This window comes from Vicugna pacos, chromosome 20 (assembly GCF_048564905.1).
Source record: "Vicugna pacos chromosome 20, VicPac4, whole genome shotgun sequence".
NCBI classification, from domain to species: Eukaryota; Metazoa; Chordata; class Mammalia; order Artiodactyla; family Camelidae; genus Vicugna; species Vicugna pacos.
Genome location: NC_133006.1, coordinates 1,402,922 through 1,421,737, shown reverse-complemented (window position 1 = coordinate 1,421,737; position 18,816 = coordinate 1,402,922).

The window sequence follows — 18,816 nt, the reverse complement described above, 5'->3', positions numbered from 1 at the left end:
GAAAGCCGTCCTTCACCTAGCTTGAAGGGAACACAAAGTTTCTTTTCAGTTGCCAACTCCACTTCATACATATATATGGGGAGGTACAAGCTCCAACTCGGTTTTACTGTGAAAACGGCAGGCACTTCAAACCGGCACTAGGAAACAGATTGAGAAACCAGAGTAAGGGTTTCTCCTGCAACCCGTTCCCTTTCTGCTGGATGAACGAACGTCTCTCCACATGCTCAGTTCAGAGAGATAAGTGTGTGTGAAAGCGGTCCTTCACCTAGCTTGAAGGGAACACAAAGTTTCTTTTGAGTTGTAAACTCCACTCCATACATATATATGGGGAGGTACAAGCTCCAACTCGGTTTTACAGTGAAAACGGCAGGCACTTCAAACCGGCACTAGGAAACAGACTGAGAAACCAGAGTAAGGGTTTTTCCTGCAACCCGTTCCCTTTGTGCTGGATGAACGAACGTCTCTCCACATGCTCAGTTCTGAGAGATAAGTGTGTGTGAAAGCCGTCCTTCACCTAGCTTGAATGGAACACAAAGTTTCTTTTCAGTTGCCAAATCCACTCCATACATATATATGAGGAGGTACAAGCTCCAACTCGGTTTTACAGTGAAAACGGCAGGCACTTCAAACCGGCACTAGGAAACAGCCTGAAACCACAGTAAGGGTTTCTCCTGCAACCCGTTCCCTTTGTGCTGGATGAACGAACGTCTCTCCACATGCTCAGTTCTGAGAGATAAGTGTGTGTGAAAGCCGTCCTTCACCTAGCTTGAAGGGAACACAAAGTTTCTTTTCAGTTGCCAACTCCACTCCATACATATATATGGGGAGGTACAAGCTCCAACTCGGTTTTACAGTGAAAACGGCAGGCACTTCAACCGGCACTAGGAAACAGACTGAGAAACCAGACTAAGGGTTTCTCCTGCAACCCGTTCCCTTTGTGCTGGATGAACGAACGTCTCTCCACATGCTCAGTTCTGAGAGATAAGTGTGTGTGAAAGCCGTCCTTCACCTAGCTTGAAGGGAACACAAAGTTTCTTTTCAGTTGCCAACTCCACTCCATACATATATATGGGGAGGTACAAGCTCCAACTCGGTTTTACAGTGAAAACGGCAGGCACTTCAAACCGGCACTAGGAAACAGACTGAGAAACCAGAGTAAGGGTTTCTCCTGCAACCCGTTCCCTTTGTGCTGGATGAAAAAACGTCTCTCCACATGCTCAGTTCAGAGAGATAAGTGTGTGTGAAAGCCGTCCTTCACCTAGCTTGAAGGGAACACAAAGTTTCTTTTCAGTTGCCAACTCCACTCCATACATATATAAGGGGAGGTACAAGCTCCAACTCGGTTTTACAGTGAAAACGGCAGGCACTTCAAACCGGCACTAGGAATCCGACTGAGAAACCAGAGTAAGGGTTTCTCCTGCAACCCGTTCCCTTTGTGCTGGATGAACGAACGTCTCTCCACATGCTCAGTTCTGAGAGATAAGTGTGTGTGAAAGCCGTCCTTCACCTAGCTTGAATGGAACACAAAGTTTCTTTTCAGTTGCCAACTCCACTCCATACATATATATGGGGAAGTACAAGCTCCAACTCGGTTTTACAGTGAAAACGGCAGGCACTTCAAACCGGCACTAGGAAACAGACTGAGAAACCAGAGTAAGGGTTTCTCCTGCAACCCGTTCCCTTTGTGCTGGATGAACGAACGTCTCTCCACATGCTCAGTTCTGAGAGATAAGTGTGTGTGAAAGCCGTCCTTCACCTAGCTTGAAGGGAACACAAAGTTTCTTTTCAGTTGCCAACTCCACTCCATACATATATATGGGGAGGTACAAGCTCCAACTCGGTTTTACAGTGAAAACGGCAGGCACTTCAAACCGGCACTAGGAAACAGACTGAGAAACCAGAGTAAGGGTTTCTCCTGCAACCCGTTCCCTTTGTGCTGGATGAACGAACGTCTCTCCACATGCTCAGTTCTGAGAGATAAGTGTGTGTGAAAGCCGTCCTTCACCTAGCTTGAAGGGAACACAAAGTTTCTTTTCAGTTGCCAACTCCACTCCATACATATATATGGGGAGGTACAAGCTCCAACTCGGTTTTACAGTTAAAACGGCAGGCACTTCAAACCGGCACTAGGAAACAGACTGAGAAACCAGAGTAAGGGTTTCTCCTGCAACCCGTTCCCTTTGTGCTGGATGAACGAACGTCTCTCCACATGCTCAGTTCAGGGAGATAAGTGTGTGTGAAAGCCGTCCTTCACCTAGCTTGAAGGGAACACAAAGTTTCTTTTCAGTTGCCAACTCCACTTCATACATATATATGGGGAGGTACAAGCTCCAACTCGGTTTTACTGTGAAAACGGCAGGCACTTCAAACCGGCACTAGGAAACAGATTGAGAAACCAGAGTAAGGGTTTCTCCTGCAACCCGTTCCCTTTCTGCTGGATGAACGAACGTCTCTCCACATGCTCAGTTCAGAGAGATAAGTGTGTGTGAAAGCGGTCCTTCACCTAGCTTGAAGGGAACACAAAGTTTCTTTTGAGTTGTAAACTCCACTCCATACATATATATGGGGAGGTACAAGCTCCAACTCGGTTTTACAGTGAAAACGGCAGGCACTTCAAACCGGCACTAGGAAACAGACTGAGAAACCAGAGTAAGGGTTTTTCCTGCAACCCGTTCCCTTTGTGCTGGATGAACGAACGTCTCTCCACATGCTCAGTTCTGAGAGATAAGTGTGTGTGAAAGCCGTCCTTCACCTAGCTTGAATGGAACACAAAGTTTCTTTTCAGTTGCCAAATCCACTCCATACATATATATGAGGAGGTACAAGCTCCAACTCGGTTTTACAGTGAAAACGGCAGGCACTTCAAACCGGCACTAGGAAACAGCCTGAAACCACAGTAAGGGTTTCTCCTGCAACCCGTTCCCTTTGTGCTGGATGAACGAACGTCTCTCCACATGCTCAGTTCTGAGAGATAAGTGTGTGTGAAAGCCGTCCTTCACCTAGCTTGAAGGGAACACAAAGTTTCTTTTCAGTTGCCAACTCCACTCCATACATATATATGGGGAGGTACAAGCTCCAACTCGGTTTTACAGTGAAAACGGCAGGCACTTCAAACCGGCACTAGGAAACAGACTGAGAAACCAGACTAAGGGTTTCTCCTGCAACCCGTTCCCTTTGTGCTGGATGAACGAACGTCTCTCCACATGCTCAGTTCTGAGAGATAAGTGTGTGTGAAAGCCGTCCTTCACCTAGCTTGAAGGGAACACAAAGTTTCTTTTCAGTTGCCAACTCCACTCCATACATATATAAGGGGAGGTACAAGCTCCAACTCGGTTTTACAGTGAAAACGGCAGGCACTTCAAACCGGCACTAGGAATCCGACTGAGAAACCAGAGTAAGGGTTTCTCCTGCAACCCGTTCCCTTTGTGCTGGATGAACGAACGTCTCTCCACATGCTCAGTTCTGAGAGATAAGTGTGTGTGAAAGCCGTCCTTCACCTAGCTTGAATGGAACACAAAGTTTCTTTTCAGTTGCCAACTCCACTTCATACATATATATGGGGAAGTACAAGCTCCAACTCGGTTTTACAGTGAAAACGGCAGGCACTTCAAACCGGCACTAGGAAACAGACTGAGAAACCAGAGTAAGGGTTTCTCCTGCAACCCGTTCCCTTTGTGCTGGATGAACGAACGTCTCTCCACATGCTCAGTTCTGAGAGATAAGTGTGTGTGAAAGCCGTCCTTCACCTAGCTTGAAGGGAACACAAAGTTTCTTTTCAGTTGCCAACTCCACTCCATACATATATATGGGGAGGTACAAGCTCCAACTCGGTTTTACAGTGAAAACGGCAGGCACTTCAAACCGGCACTAGGAAACAGACTGAGAAACCAGAGTAAGGGTTTCTCCTGCAACCCGTTCCCTTTGCGCTGGATGAACGAACGTCTCTCCACATGCTCAGTTCAGAGAGATAAGTGTGTGTGAAAGCCGTCCTTCACCTAGCTTGAAGGGAACACAAAGTTTCTTTTCAGTTGCAAACTCCACTCAATACATATATATGGGAAGGTACAAGCTCCAACTCGGTTTTACAGTGAAAACGGCAGGCACTTCAAACCGGCACTAGGAAACAGACTGAGAATCCAGAGTAAGGGTTTCTCCTGCAACCCGTTCCCTTTGTGCTGGATGAACGAACGTCTCTCCACATGCTCAGTTCTGAGAGATAAGTGTGTGTGAAAGCCGTCCTTCACCTAGCTTGAAGGGAACACAAAGTTTCTTTTCAGTTGCCAACTCCACACCATACATATATATGGGGAGGTACAAGCTCCAACTCGGTTTTACAGTGAAAACGGCAGGCACTTCAAACCGGCACTAGGAAACAGACTGAGAAACCAGAGTAAGGGTTTCTCCTGCAACCCGTTCCCTTTGTGCTGGATGAACGAACGTCTCTCCACATGCTCAGTTCTGAGAGATAAGTGTGTGTGAAAGCCGTCCTTCACCTAGCTTGAAGGGAACACAAAGTTTCTTTTCAGTTGCCAACTCCACTCCATACATATATATGGGGAGGTACAAGCTCCAACTCGGTGTTACAGTGAAAACGGCAGGCACTTCAAACCGGCACTAGGAAACAGACTGAGAATCCACAGTAAGGGATTCTCCTGCAACCCGTTCCCTTTGTGCTGGATGAACGAACGTCTCTCCACATGCTCAGTTCTGAGAGATAAGTGTGTGTGAAAGCCGTCCTTCACCTAGCTTGAAGGGAACACAAAGTTTCTTTTCAGTTGCCAACTCCACTCCATACATATATATGGGGAGGTACAAGCTCCAACTCGGTTTTACAGTGAAAACGGCAGGCACTTCAAACCGGCACTAGGAAACAGACTGAGAAACCAGAGTAAGGGTTTCTCCTGCAACCCGTTCCCTTTGTGCTGGATGAAAAAACGTCTCTCCACATGCTCAGTTCAGAGAGATAAGTGTGTGTGAAAGCCGTCCTTCACCTAGCTTGAAGGGAACACAAAGTTTCTTTTCAGTTGCCAACTCCACTCCATACATATATAAGGGGAGGTACAAGCTCCAACTCGGTTTTACAGTGAAAACGGCAGGCACTTCAAACCGGCACTAGGAATCCGACTGAGAAACCAGAGTAAGGGTTTCTCCTGCAACCCGTTCCCTTTGTGCTGGATGAACGAACGTCTCTCCACATGCTCAGTTCTGAGAGATAAGTGTGTGTGAAAGCCGTCCTTCACCTAGCTTGAATGGAACACAAAGTTTCTTTTCAGTTGCCAACTCCACTCCATACATATATATGGGGAAGTACAAGCTCCAACTCGGTTTTACAGTGAAAACGGCAGGCACTTCAAACCGGCACTAGGAAACAGACTGAGAAACCAGAGTAAGGGTTTCTCCTGCAACCCGTTCCCTTTGTGCTGGATGAACGAACGTCTCTCCACATGCTCAGTTCTGAGAGATAAGTGTGTGTGAAAGCCGTCCTTCACCTAGCTTGAAGGGAACACAAAGTTTCTTTTCAGTTGCCAACTCCACTCCATACATATATATGGGGAGGTACAAGCTCCAACTCGGTTTTACAGTGAAAACGGCAGGCACTTCAAACCGGCACTAGGAAACAGACTGAGAAACCAGAGTAAGGGTTTCTCCTGCAACCCGTTCCCTTTGTGCTGGATGAACGAACGTCTCTCCACATGCTCAGTTCTGAGAGATAAGTGTGTGTGAAAGCCGTCCTTCACCTAGCTTGAAGGGAACACAAAGTTTCTTTTCAGTTGCCAACTCCACTCCATACATATATATGGGGAGGTACAAGCTCCAACTCGGTTTTACAGTTAAAACGGCAGGCACTTCAAACCGGCACTAGGAAACAGACTGAGAAACCAGAGTAAGGGTTTCTCCTGCAACCCGTTCCCTTTGTGCTGGATGAACGAACGTCTCTCCACATGCTCAGTTCAGGGAGATAAGTGTGTGTGAAAGCCGTCCTTCACCTAGCTTGAAGGGAACACAAAGTTTCTTTTCAGTTGCCAACTCCACTTCATACATATATATGGGGAGGTACAAGCTCCAACTCGGTTTTACTGTGAAAACGGCAGGCACTTCAAACCGGCACTAGGAAACAGATTGAGAAACCAGAGTAAGGGTTTCTCCTGCAACCCGTTCCCTTTCTGCTGGATGAACGAACGTCTCTCCACATGCTCAGTTCAGAGAGATAAGTGTGTGTGAAAGCCGTCCTTCACCTAGCTTGAAGGGAACACAAAGTTTCTTTTCAGTTGCCAACTCCACTCCATACATATATAAGGGGAGGTACAAGCTCCAACTCGGTTTTACAGTGAAAACGGCAGGCACTTCAAACCGGCACTAGGAATCCGACTGAGAAACCAGAGTAAGGGTTTCTCCTGCAACCCGTTCCCTTTGTGCTGGATGAACGAACGTCTCTCCACATGCTCAGTTCTGAGAGATAAGTGTGTGTGAAAGCCGTCCTTCACCTAGCTTGAATGGAACACAAAGTTTCTTTTCAGTTGCCAACTCCACTCCATACATATATATGGGGAAGTACAAGCTCCAACTCGGTTTTACAGTGAAAACGGCAGGCACTTCAAACCGGCACTAGGAAACAGACTGAGAAACCAGAGTAAGGGTTTCTCCTGCAACCCGTTCCCTTTGTGCTGGATGAACGAACGTCTCTCCACATGCTCAGTTCTGAGAGATAAGTGTGTGTGAAAGCCGTCCTTCACCTAGCTTGAAGGGAACACAAAGTTTCTTTTCAGTTGCCAACTCCACTCCATACATATATATGGGGAGGTACAAGCTCCAACTCGGTTTTACAGTGAAAACGGCAGGCACTTCAAACCGGCACTAGGAAACAGACTGAGAAACCAGAGTAAGGGTTTCTCCTGCAACCCGTTCCCTTTGTGCTGGATGAACGAACGTCTCTCCACATGCTCAGTTCTGAGAGATAAGTGTGTGTGAAAGCCGTCCTTCACCTAGCTTGAAGGGAACACAAAGTTTCTTTTCAGTTGCCAACTCCACTCCATACATATATATGGGGAGGTACAAGCTCCAACTCGGTTTTACAGTTAAAACGGCAGGCACTTCAAACCGGCACTAGGAAACAGACTGAGAAACCAGAGTAAGGGTTTCTCCTGCAACCCGTTCCCTTTGTGCTGGATGAACGAACGTCTCTCCACATGCTCAGTTCAGGGAGATAAGTGTGTGTGAAAGCCGTCCTTCACCTAGCTTGAAGGGAACACAAAGTTTCTTTTCAGTTGCCAACTCCACTTCATACATATATATGGGGAGGTACAAGCTCCAACTCGGTTTTACTGTGAAAACGGCAGGCACTTCAAACCGGCACTAGGAAACAGATTGAGAAACCAGAGTAAGGGTTTCTCCTGCAACCCGTTCCCTTTCTGCTGGATGAACGAACGTCTCTCCACATGCTCAGTTCAGAGAGATAAGTGTGTGTGAAAGCGGTCCTTCACCTAGCTTGAAGGGAACACAAAGTTTCTTTTGAGTTGTAAACTCCACTCCATACATATATATGGGGAGGTACAAGCTCCAACTCGGTTTTACAGTGAAAACGGCAGGCACTTCAAACCGGCACTAGGAAACAGACTGAGAAACCAGAGTAAGGGTTTTTCCTGCAACCCGTTCCCTTTGTGCTGGATGAACGAACGTCTCTCCACATGCTCAGTTCTGAGAGATAAGTGTGTGTGAAAGCCGTCCTTCACCTAGCTTGAATGGAACACAAAGTTTCTTTTCAGTTGCCAAATCCACTCCATACATATATATGAGGAGGTACAAGCTCCAACTCGGTTTTACAGTGAAAACGGCAGGCACTTCAAACCGGCACTAGGAAACAGCCTGAAACCACAGTAAGGGTTTCTCCTGCAACCCGTTCCCTTTGTGCTGGATGAACGAACGTCTCTCCACATGCTCAGTTCTGAGAGATAAGTGTGTGTGAAAGCCGTCCTTCACCTAGCTTGAAGGGAACACAAAGTTTCTTTTCAGTTGCCAACTCCACTCCATACATATATATGGGGAGGTACAAGCTCCAACTCGGTTTTACAGTGAAAACGGCAGGCACTTCAAACCGGCACTAGGAAACAGACTGAGAAACCAGACTAAGGGTTTCTCCTGCAACCCGTTCCCTTTGTGCTGGATGAACGAACGTCTCTCCACATGCTCAGTTCTGAGAGATAAGTGTGTGTGAAAGCCGTCCTTCACCTAGCTTGAAGGGAACACAAAGTTTCTTTTCAGTTGCCAACTCCACTCCATACATATATAAGGGGAGGTACAAGCTCCAACTCGGTTTTACAGTGAAAACGGCAGGCACTTCAAACCGGCACTAGGAATCCGACTGAGAAACCAGAGTAAGGGTTTCTCCTGCAACCCGTTCCCTTTGTGCTGGATGAACGAACGTCTCTCCACATGCTCAGTTCTGAGAGATAAGTGTGTGTGAAAGCCGTCCTTCACCTAGCTTGAATGGAACACAAAGTTTCTTTTCAGTTGCCAACTCCACTTCATACATATATATGGGGAAGTACAAGCTCCAACTCGGTTTTACAGTGAAAACGGCAGGCACTTCAAACCGGCACTAGGAAACAGACTGAGAAACCAGAGTAAGGGTTTCTCCTGCAACCCGTTCCCTTTGTGCTGGATGAACGAACGTCTCTCCACATGCTCAGTTCTGAGAGATAAGTGTGTGTGAAAGCCGTCCTTCACCTAGCTTGAAGGGAACACAAAGTTTCTTTTCAGTTGCCAACTCCACTCCATACATATATATGGGGAGGTACAAGCTCCAACTCGGTTTTACAGTGAAAACGGCAGGCACTTCAAACCGGCACTAGGAAACAGACTGAGAAACCAGAGTAAGGGTTTCTCCTGCAACCCGTTCCCTTTGCGCTGGATGAACGAACGTCTCTCCACATGCTCAGTTCAGAGAGATAAGTGTGTGTGAAAGCCGTCCTTCACCTAGCTTGAAGGGAACACAAAGTTTCTTTTCAGTTGCAAACTCCACTCAATACATATATATGGGAAGGTACAAGCTCCAACTCGGTTTTACAGTGAAAACGGCAGGCACTTCAAACCGGCACTAGGAAACAGACTGAGAATCCAGAGTAAGGGTTTCTCCTGCAACCCGTTCCCTTTGTGCTGGATGAACGAACGTCTCTCCACATGCTCAGTTCTGAGAGATAAGTGTGTGTGAAAGCCGTCCTTCACCTAGCTTGAAGGGAACACAAAGTTTCTTTTCAGTTGCCAACTCCACACCATACATATATATGGGGAGGTACAAGCTCCAACTCGGTTTTACAGTGAAAACGGCAGGCACTTCAAACCGGCACTAGGAAACAGACTGAGAAACCAGAGTAAGGGTTTCTCCTGCAACCCGTTCCCTTTGTGCTGGATGAACGAACGTCTCTCCACATGCTCAGTTCTGAGAGATAAGTGTGTGTGAAAGCCGTCCTTCACCTAGCTTGAAGGGAACACAAAGTTTCTTTTCAGTTGCCAACTCCACTCCATACATATATATGGGGAGGTACAAGCTCCAACTCGGTGTTACAGTGAAAACGGCAGGCACTTCAAACCGGCACTAGGAAACAGACTGAGAATCCACAGTAAGGGATTCTCCTGCAACCCGTTCCCTTTGTGCTGGATGAACGAACGTCTCTCCACATGCTCAGTTCTGAGAGATAAGTGTGTGTGAAAGCCGTCCTTCACCTAGCTTGAAGGGAACACAAAGTTTCTTTTCAGTTGCCAACTCCACTCCATACATATATATGGGGAGGTACAAGCTCCAACTCGGTTTTACAGTGAAAACGGCAGGCACTTCAAACCGGCACTAGGAAACAGACTGAGAAACCAGAGTAAGGGTTTCTCCTGCAACCCGTTCCCTTTGTGCTGGATGAACGAACGTCTCTCCACATGCTCAGTTCTGAGAGATAAGTGTGTGTGAAAGCCGTCCTTCACCTAGCTTGAAGGGAACACAAAGTTTCTTTTCAGTTGCCAACTCCACTCCATACATATATATGGGGAGGTACAAGCTCCAACTCGGTTTTACAGTGAAAACGGCAGGCACTTCAAACCGGCACTAGGAAACAGACTGAGAAACCAGAGTAAGGGTTTCTCCTGCAACCCGTTCCCTTTGTGCTGGATGAACGAACGTCTCTCCACATGCTCAGTTCTGAGAGATAAGTGTGTGTGAAAGCCGTCCTTCACCTAGCTTGAAGGGAACACAAAGTTTCTTTTCAGTTGCCAACTCCACTCCATACATATATATGGGGAGGTACAAGCTCCAACTCGGTTTTACAGTGAAAACGGCAGGCACTTCAAACCGGCACTAGGAAACAGACTGAGAAACCACAGTAAAGGTTTCTCCAGCAACCCGTTCCCTTTGTGCTGGATGAACGAACGTCTCTCCACATGCTCAGTTCTGAGAGATAAGTGTGTGTGAAAGCCGTCCTTCACCTAGCTTGAAGGGAACACAAAGTTTCTTTTCAGTTGCCAACTCCACTCCATACATATATATGGGGAGGTACAAGCTCCAACTCGGTTTTACAGTGAAAACGGCAGGCACTTCAAACCGGCACTAGGAAACAGACTGAGAAACCACAGTAAAGGTTTCTCCAGCAACCCGTTCCCTTTGTGCTGGATGAACGAACGTCTCTCCACATGCTCAGTTCTGAGAGATAAGTGTGTGTGAAAGCCGTCCTTCACCTAGCTTGAAGGGAACACAAAGTTTCTTTTCAGTTGCCAACTCCACTCCATACATATATATGGGGAGGTACAAGCTCCAACTCGGTTTTACAGTGAAAACGGCAGGCACTTCAAACCGGCACAAGGAAACAGACTGAGAAACCAGAGTAAGGGTTTCTCCTGCAACCCGTTCCCTTTGTGCTGGATGAACGAACGTCTCTCCACATGCTCAGTTCTGAGAGATAAGTGTGTGTGAAAGCCGTCCTTCACCTAGCTTGAAGGGAACACAAAGTTTCTTTTCAGTTGCCAACTCCACTCCATACATATATATGGGGAGGTACAAGCTGCAACTCGGTTTTACAGTGAAAACGGCAGGCACTTCAAACCGGCACTAGGAAACAGACTGAGAAACCAGAGTAAGGGTTTCTCCTGCAACCCGTTCCCTTTGCGCTGAATGAACGAACGTCTCTCCACATGCTCAGTTCTGAGAGATAAGTGTGTGTGAAAGCCGTCCTTCACATAGCTTGAAGGGAACACAAAGTTTCTTTTCAGTTGCAAACTCCACTCAATACATATATATGGGGAGGTACAGTCTCCAACTCGGTTTTACAGTGAAAACGGCAGGCACTTCAAACCGGCACTAGGAAACAGACTGAGAAACCAGAGTAAGGGTTTCTCCTGCAACCCGTTCCCTTTGTGCTGGATGAACGAACGTCTCTCCACATGCTCAGTTCTGAGAGATAAGTGTGTGTGAAAGCCGTCCTTCACCTAGCTTGAAGGGAACACAAAGTTTCTTTTCAGTTGCCAACTCCACTCCATACATATATATGGGGAGGTACAAGCTCCAACTCGGTTTTACAGTGAAAACGGCAGGCACTTCAAACCGGCACTAGGAAACAGACTGAGAAACCAGAGTAAGGGTTTCTCCTGCAACCCGTTCCCTTTGTGCTGGATGAACGAACGTCTCTCCACATGCTCAGTTCTGAGAGATAAGTGTGTGTGAAAGCCGTCCTTCACCTAGCTTGAAGGGAACACAAAGTTTCTTTTCAGTTGCCAACTCCACTCCATACATATATATGGGGAGGTACAAGCTCCAACTCGGTTTTACAGTGAAAACGGCAGGCACTTCAAACCGGCACTAGGAAACAGACTGAGAAACCAGAGTAAGGGTTTCTCCTGCAACCCGTTCCCTTTGTGCTGGATGAACGAACGTCTCTCCACATGCTCAGTTCAGGGAGATAAGTGTGTGTGAAAGCCGTCCTTCACCTAGCTTGAAGGGAACACAAAGTTTCTTTTCAGTTGCCAACTCCACTTCATACATATATATGGGGAGGTACAAGCTCCAACTCGGTTTTACTGTGAAAACGGCAGGCACTTCAAACCGGCACTAGGAAACAGATTGAGAAACCAGAGTAAGGGTTTCTCCTGCAACCCGTTCCCTTTCTGCTGGATGAACGAACGTCTCTCCACATGCTCAGTTCAGAGAGATAAGTGTGTGTGAAAGCGGTCCTTCACCTAGCTTGAAGGGAACACAAAGTTTCTTTTGAGTTGTAAACTCCACTCCATACATATATATGGGGAGGTACAAGCTCCAACTCGGTTTTACAGTGAAAACGGCAGGCACTTCAAACCGGCACTAGGAAACAGACTGAGAAACCAGAGTAAGGGTTTCTCCTGCAACCCGTTCCCTTTGTGCTGGATGAACGAACGTCTCTCCACATGCTCAGTTCTGAGAGATAAGTGTGTGTGAAAGCCGTCCTTCACCTAGCTTGAATGGAACACAAAGTTTCTTTTCAGTTGCCAAATCCACTCCATACATATATATGAGGAGGTACAAGCTCCAACTCGGTTTTACAGTGAAAACGGCAGGCACTTCAAACCGGCACTAGGAAACAGCCTGAAACCACAGTAAGGGTTTCTCCTGCAACCCGTTCCCTTTGTGCTGGATGAACGAACGTCTCTCCACATGCTCAGTTCTGAGAGATAAGTGTGTGTGAAAGCCGTCCTTCGCCTAGCTTGAAGGGAACACAAAGTTTCTTTTCAGTTGCCAACTCCACTCCATACATATATATGGGGAGGTACAAGCTCCAACTCGGTTTTACAGTGAAAACGGCAGGCACTTCAAACCGGCACTAGGAAACAGACTAAGAAACCAGACTAAGGGTTTCTCCTGCAACCCGTTCCCTTTGTGCTGGATGAACGAACGTCTCTCCACATGCTCAGTTCTGAGAGATAAGTGTGTGTGAAAGCCGTCCTTCACCTAGCTTGAAGGGAACACAAAGTTTCTTTTCAGTTGCCAACTCCACTCCATACATATATATGGGGAGGTACAAGCTCCAACTCGGTTTTACAGTGAAAACGGCAGGCACTTCAAACCGGCACTAGGAAACAGACTGAGAAACCAGAGTAAGGGTTTCTCCTGCAACCCGTTCCCTTTGTGCTGGATGAACGAACGTCTCTCCACATGCTCAGTTCAGAGAGATAAGTGTGTGTGAAAGCCGTCCTTCACCTAGCTTGAAGGGAACACAAAGTTTCTTTTCAGTTGCCAACTCCACTCCATACATATATAAGGGGAGGTACAAGCTCCAACTCGGTTTTACAGTGAAAACGGCAGGCAATTCAAACCGGCACTAGGAATCCGACTGAGAAACCAGAGTAAGGGTTTCTCCTGCAACCCGTTCCCTTTGTGCTGGATGAACGAACGTCTCTCCACATGCTCAGTTCTGAGAGATAAGTGTGTGTGAAAGCCGTCCTTCACCTAGCTTGAATGGAACACAAAGTTTCTTTTCAGTTGCCAACTCCACTCCATACATATATATGGGGAAGTACAAGCTCCAACTCGGTTTTACAGTGAAAACGGCAGGCACTTCAAACCGGCACTAGGAAACAGACTGAGAAACCAGAGTAAGGGTTTCTCCTGCAACCCGTTCCCTTTGTGCTGGATGAACGAACGTCTCTCCACATGCTCAGTTCTGAGAGATAAGTGTGTGTGAAAGCCGTCCTTCACCTAGCTTGAAGGGAACACAAAGTTTCTTTTCAGTTGCCAACTCCACTCCATACATATATATGGGGAGGTACAAGCTCCAACTCGGTTTTACAGTGAAAACGGCAGGCACTTCAAACCGGCACTAGGAAACAGACTGAGAAACCAGAGTAAGGGTTTCTCCTGCAACCCGTTCCCTTTGCGCTGGATGAACGAACGTCTCTCCACATGCTCAGTTCAGAGAGATAAGTGTGTGTGAAAGCCGTCCTTCACCTAGCTTGAAGGGAACACAAAGTTTCTTTTCAGTTGCCAACTCCACTCCATACATATATAAGGGGAGGTACAAGCTCCAACTCGGTTTTACAGTGAAAACGGCAGGCAATTCAAACCGGCACTAGGAATCCGACTGAGAAACCAGAGTAAGGGTTTCTCCTGCAACCCGTTCCCTTTGTGCTGGATGAACGAACGTCTCTCCACATGCTCAGTTCTGAGAGATAAGTGTGTGTGAAAGCCGTCCTTCACCTAGCTTGAAGGGAACACAAAGTTTCTTTTCAGTTGCCAACTCCACTCCATACATATATATGGGGAAGTACAAGCTCCAACTCGGTTTTACAGTGAAAACGGCAGGCACTTCAAACCGGCACTAGGAAACAGACTGAGAAACCAGAGTAAGGGTTTCTCCTGCAACCCGTTCCCTTTGTGCTGGATGAACGAACGTCTCTCCACATGCTCAGTTCTGAGAGATAAGTGTGTGTGAAAGCCGTCCTTCACCTAGCTTGAAGGGAACACAAAGTTTCTTTTCAGTTGCCAACTCCACTCCATACATATATATGGGGAGGTACAAGCTCCAACTCGGTTTTACAGTGAAAACGGCAGGCACTTCAAACCGGCACTAGGAAACAGACTGAGAAACCAGAGTAAGGGTTTCTCCTGCAACCCGTTCCCTTTGCGCTGGATGAACGAACGTCTCTCCACATGCTCAGTTCAGAGAGATAAGTGTGTGTGAAAGCCGTCCTTCACCTAGCTTGAAGGGAACACAAAGTTTCTTTTCAGTTGCAAACTCCACTCTATACATATATATGGGAAGGTACAAGCTCCAACTCGGTTTTACAGTGAAAACGGCAGGCACTTCAAACCGGCACTAGGAAACAGACTGAGAAACCAGAGTAAGGGTTTCTCCTGCAACCCGTTCCCTTTGTGCTGGATGAACGAACGTCTCTCCACATGCTCAGTTCTGAGAGATAAGTGTGTGTGAAAGCCATCCTTCACCTAGCTTGAAGGGAACACAAAGTTTCTTTTCAGTTGCCAACTCCACTCCATACATATATATGGGGAGGTACACGCTCCAACTCGGTTTTACAGTGAAAACGGCAGGCACTTCAAACCGGCACTAGGAAACAGACTGAGAAACCAGAGTAAGGGTTTCTCCTGCAACCCGTTCCCTTTGTGCTGGATGAACGAACGTCTCTCCACATGCTCAGTTCTGGGAGATAAGTGTGTGTGAAAGCCGTCCTTCACCTAGCTTGAAGGGAATACAAAGTTTCTTTTCAGTTGCCAACTCCACTCCATACATATATATGGGGAGGTACAAGCTCCAACTCGGTTTTCCTGTGAAAACGGCAGGCACTTCAAACCGGCACTAGGAAACAGACTGAGAAACCAGAGTAAGGGTTTCTCCTGCAACCCGTTCCCTTTGTGCTGGATGAACGAACGTCTCTCCACATGCTCAGTTCTGAGAGATAAGTGTGTGTGAAAGCCGTCCTTCACCTAGCTTGAAGGGAACACAAAGTTTCTTTTCAGTTGCCAACTCCACTCCATACATATATATGGGGAGGTACAAGCTCCAACTCGGTTTTACAGTGAAAACGGCAGGCACTTCAAACCGGCACTAGGAAACAGACTGAGAAACCAGACTAAGGGTTTCTCCTGCAACCCGTTCCCTTTGTGCTGGATGAACGAACGTCTCTCCACATGCTCAGTTCAGAGAGATAAGTGTGTGTGAAAGCCGTCCTTCACCTAGCTTGAAGGGAACACAAAGTTTCTTTTCAGTTGCCAACTCCACTCCATACATATATAAGGGGAGGTACAAGCTCCAACTCGGTTTTACAGTGAAAACGGCAGGCACTTCAAACCGGCACTAGGAATCCGACTGAGAAACCAGAGTAAGGGTTTCTCCTGCAACCCGTTCCCTTTGTGCTGGATGAACGAACGTCTCTCCACATGCTCAGTTCTGAGAGATAAGTGTGTGTGAAAGCCGTCCTTCACCTAGCTTGAAGGGAACACAAAGTTTCTTTTCAGTTGCCAACTCCACTCCATACATATATATGGGGAGGTACAAGCTCCAACTCGGTTTTACAGTGAAAACGGCAGGCACTTCAAACCGGCACTAGGAAACAGACTGAGAAACCACAGTAAGGGTTTCTCCTGCAACCCGTTCCCTTTGTGCTGGATGAACGAACGTCTCTCCACATGCTCAGTTCTGAGAGATAAGTGTGTGTGAAAGCCGTCCTTCACCTAGCTTGAAGGGAACACAAAGTTTCTTTTCAGTTGCCAACTCCACTCCATACATATATATGGGGAGGTACAAGCTCCAACTCGGTTTTACAGTGAAAACGGCAGGCACTTCAAACCGGCACTAGGAAACAGACTGAGAAACCAGAGTAAGGGTTTCTCCTGCAACGCGTTCCCTTTGTGCTGGATGAACGAACGTCTCTCCACATGCTCAGTTCTGAGAGATAAGTGTGTGTGAAAGCCGTCCTTCACCTAGCTTGAAGGGAACACAAAGTTTCTTTTCAGTTGCCAACTCCACTCCATACATATATATGGGGAGGTACAAGCTCCAACTCGGTTTTACAGTGAAAACGGCAGGCACTTCAAACCGGCACTAGGAAACAGACTGAGAAACCAGAGTAAGGGTTTCTCCTGCAACCCGTTCCCTTTGTGCTGGATGAACGAACGACTCTCCACATGCTCAGTTCTGAGAAATAAGTGTGTGTGAAAGCCGTCCTTCACCTAGCTTGAAGGGAACACAAAGTTTCTTTTCAGTTGCCAACTCCACTCCATACATATATATGGGGAGGTACAAGCTCCAACTCGGTTTTACAGTGAAAACGGCAGGCACTTCAAACCGGCACTAGGAAACAGACTGAGAAACCAGAGTAAGGGTTTCTCCTGCAACCCGTTCCCTTTGTGCTGGATGAACGAACGTCTCTCCACATGCTCATTTCAGAGAGATAAGTGTGTGTGAAAGCCGTCCTTCACCTAGCTTGAAGGGAACACAAAGTTTCTTTTCAGTTGCCAACTCCACTCCATACATATATAAGGGGAGGTACAATCTCCAACTCGGTTTTACAGTGAAAACGGCAGGCACTTCAAACCGGCACTAGGAATCCGACTGAGAAACCAGAGTAAGGGTTTCTCCTGCAACCCGTTCCCTTTGTGCTGGATGAACGAACGTCTCTCCACATGCTCAGTTCTGAGAGATAAGTGTGTGTGAAAGCCGTCCTTCACCTAGCTTGAAGGGAACACAAAGTTTCTTTTCAGTTGTCAACTCCACTCCATACATATATATGGGGAGGTACAAGCTCCAACTCGGTTTTACAGTGAAAACGGCAGGCACTTCAAACCGGCACTAGGAAACAGACTGACAAACCAGAGTAAGGGTTTCTCCTGCAACCCGTTCCCTTTGTGCTGGATGAACGAACGTCTCTCCACATGCTCATTTCAGAGAGATAAGTGTGTGTGAAAGCCGTCCTTCACCTAGCTTGAAGGGAACACAAAGTTTCTTTTCAGTTGCCAACTCCACTCCATACATATATAAGGGGAGGTACAATCTCCAACTCGGTTTTACAGTGAAAACGGCAGGCACTTCAAACCGGCACTAGGAATCCGACTGAGAAACCAGAGTAAGGGTTTCTCCTGCAACCCGTTCCCTTTGTGCTGGATGAACGAACGTCTCTCCACATGCTCAGTTCTGAGGGATAAGTGTGTGTGAAAGCCGTCCTTCACCTAGCTTGAAGGGAACACAAAGTTTCTTTTCAGTTGTCAACTCCACTCCATACATATATATGGGGAGGTACAAGCTCCAACTCGGTTTTACAGTGAAAACGGCAGGCACTTCAAACCGGCACTAGGAAACAGACTGACAAACCAGAGTAAGGGTTTCTCCTGCAACCCGTTCCCTTTGTGCTGGATGAACGAACGTCTCTCCACATGCTCAGTTCTGAGAGATAAGTGTGTGTGAAAGCCGTCCTTCACCTAGCTTGAAGGGAACACAAAGTTTCTTTTAAGTTGCAAACTCCACTCCATACATATATATGGGGAGGTACAAGCTCCAACTCGGTTTTACAGTGAAAACGGCAGGCACTTCCAACCGGCACTAGGAAACCGACTGAGAAACCAGAGTAAGGGTTTCTCCTGCAACCCGTTCCCTTTGTGCTGGATGAACGAACGTCTCTCCACATGCTCAGTTCTGAGAGATAAGTGTGTGTGAAAGCCGTCCTTCACCTAGCTTGAAGGGAACACAAAGTTTCTTTTCAGTTGCCAACTCCACTCCATACATATATAAGGGGAGGTACAAGCTCCAACTCGGTTTTACAGTGAAAACGGCAGGCACTTCAAACCGGCACTAGGAATCCGACTGAGAAACCAGAGTAAGGGTTTCTCCTGCAACCCGTTCCCTTTGTGCTGGATGAACGAACGTCTCTCCACATGCTCAGTTCAGAGAGATAAGTGTGTGTGAAAGCCGTCCTTCACCTAGCTTGAAGGGAACACAAAGTTTCTTTTCAGTTGCCAACTCCACTCCATACATATATAAGGGGAGGTACAAGCTCCAACTCGGTTTTACAGTGAAAACGGCAGGCACTTCAAACCGGCACTAGGAATCCGACTGAGAAACCAGAGTAAGGGTTTCTCCTGCAACCCGTTCCCTTTGTGCTGGATGAACGAACGTCTCTCCACATGCTCAGTTCTGAGAGATAAGTGTGTGTGAAAGCCGTCCTTCACCTAGCTTGAAGGGAACACAAAGTTTCTTTTCAGTTGCCAACTCCACTCCATACATATATATGGGGAGGTACAAGCTCCAACTCGGTTTTACAGTGAAAACGGCAGGCACTTCAAACCGGCACTAGGAAACAGAC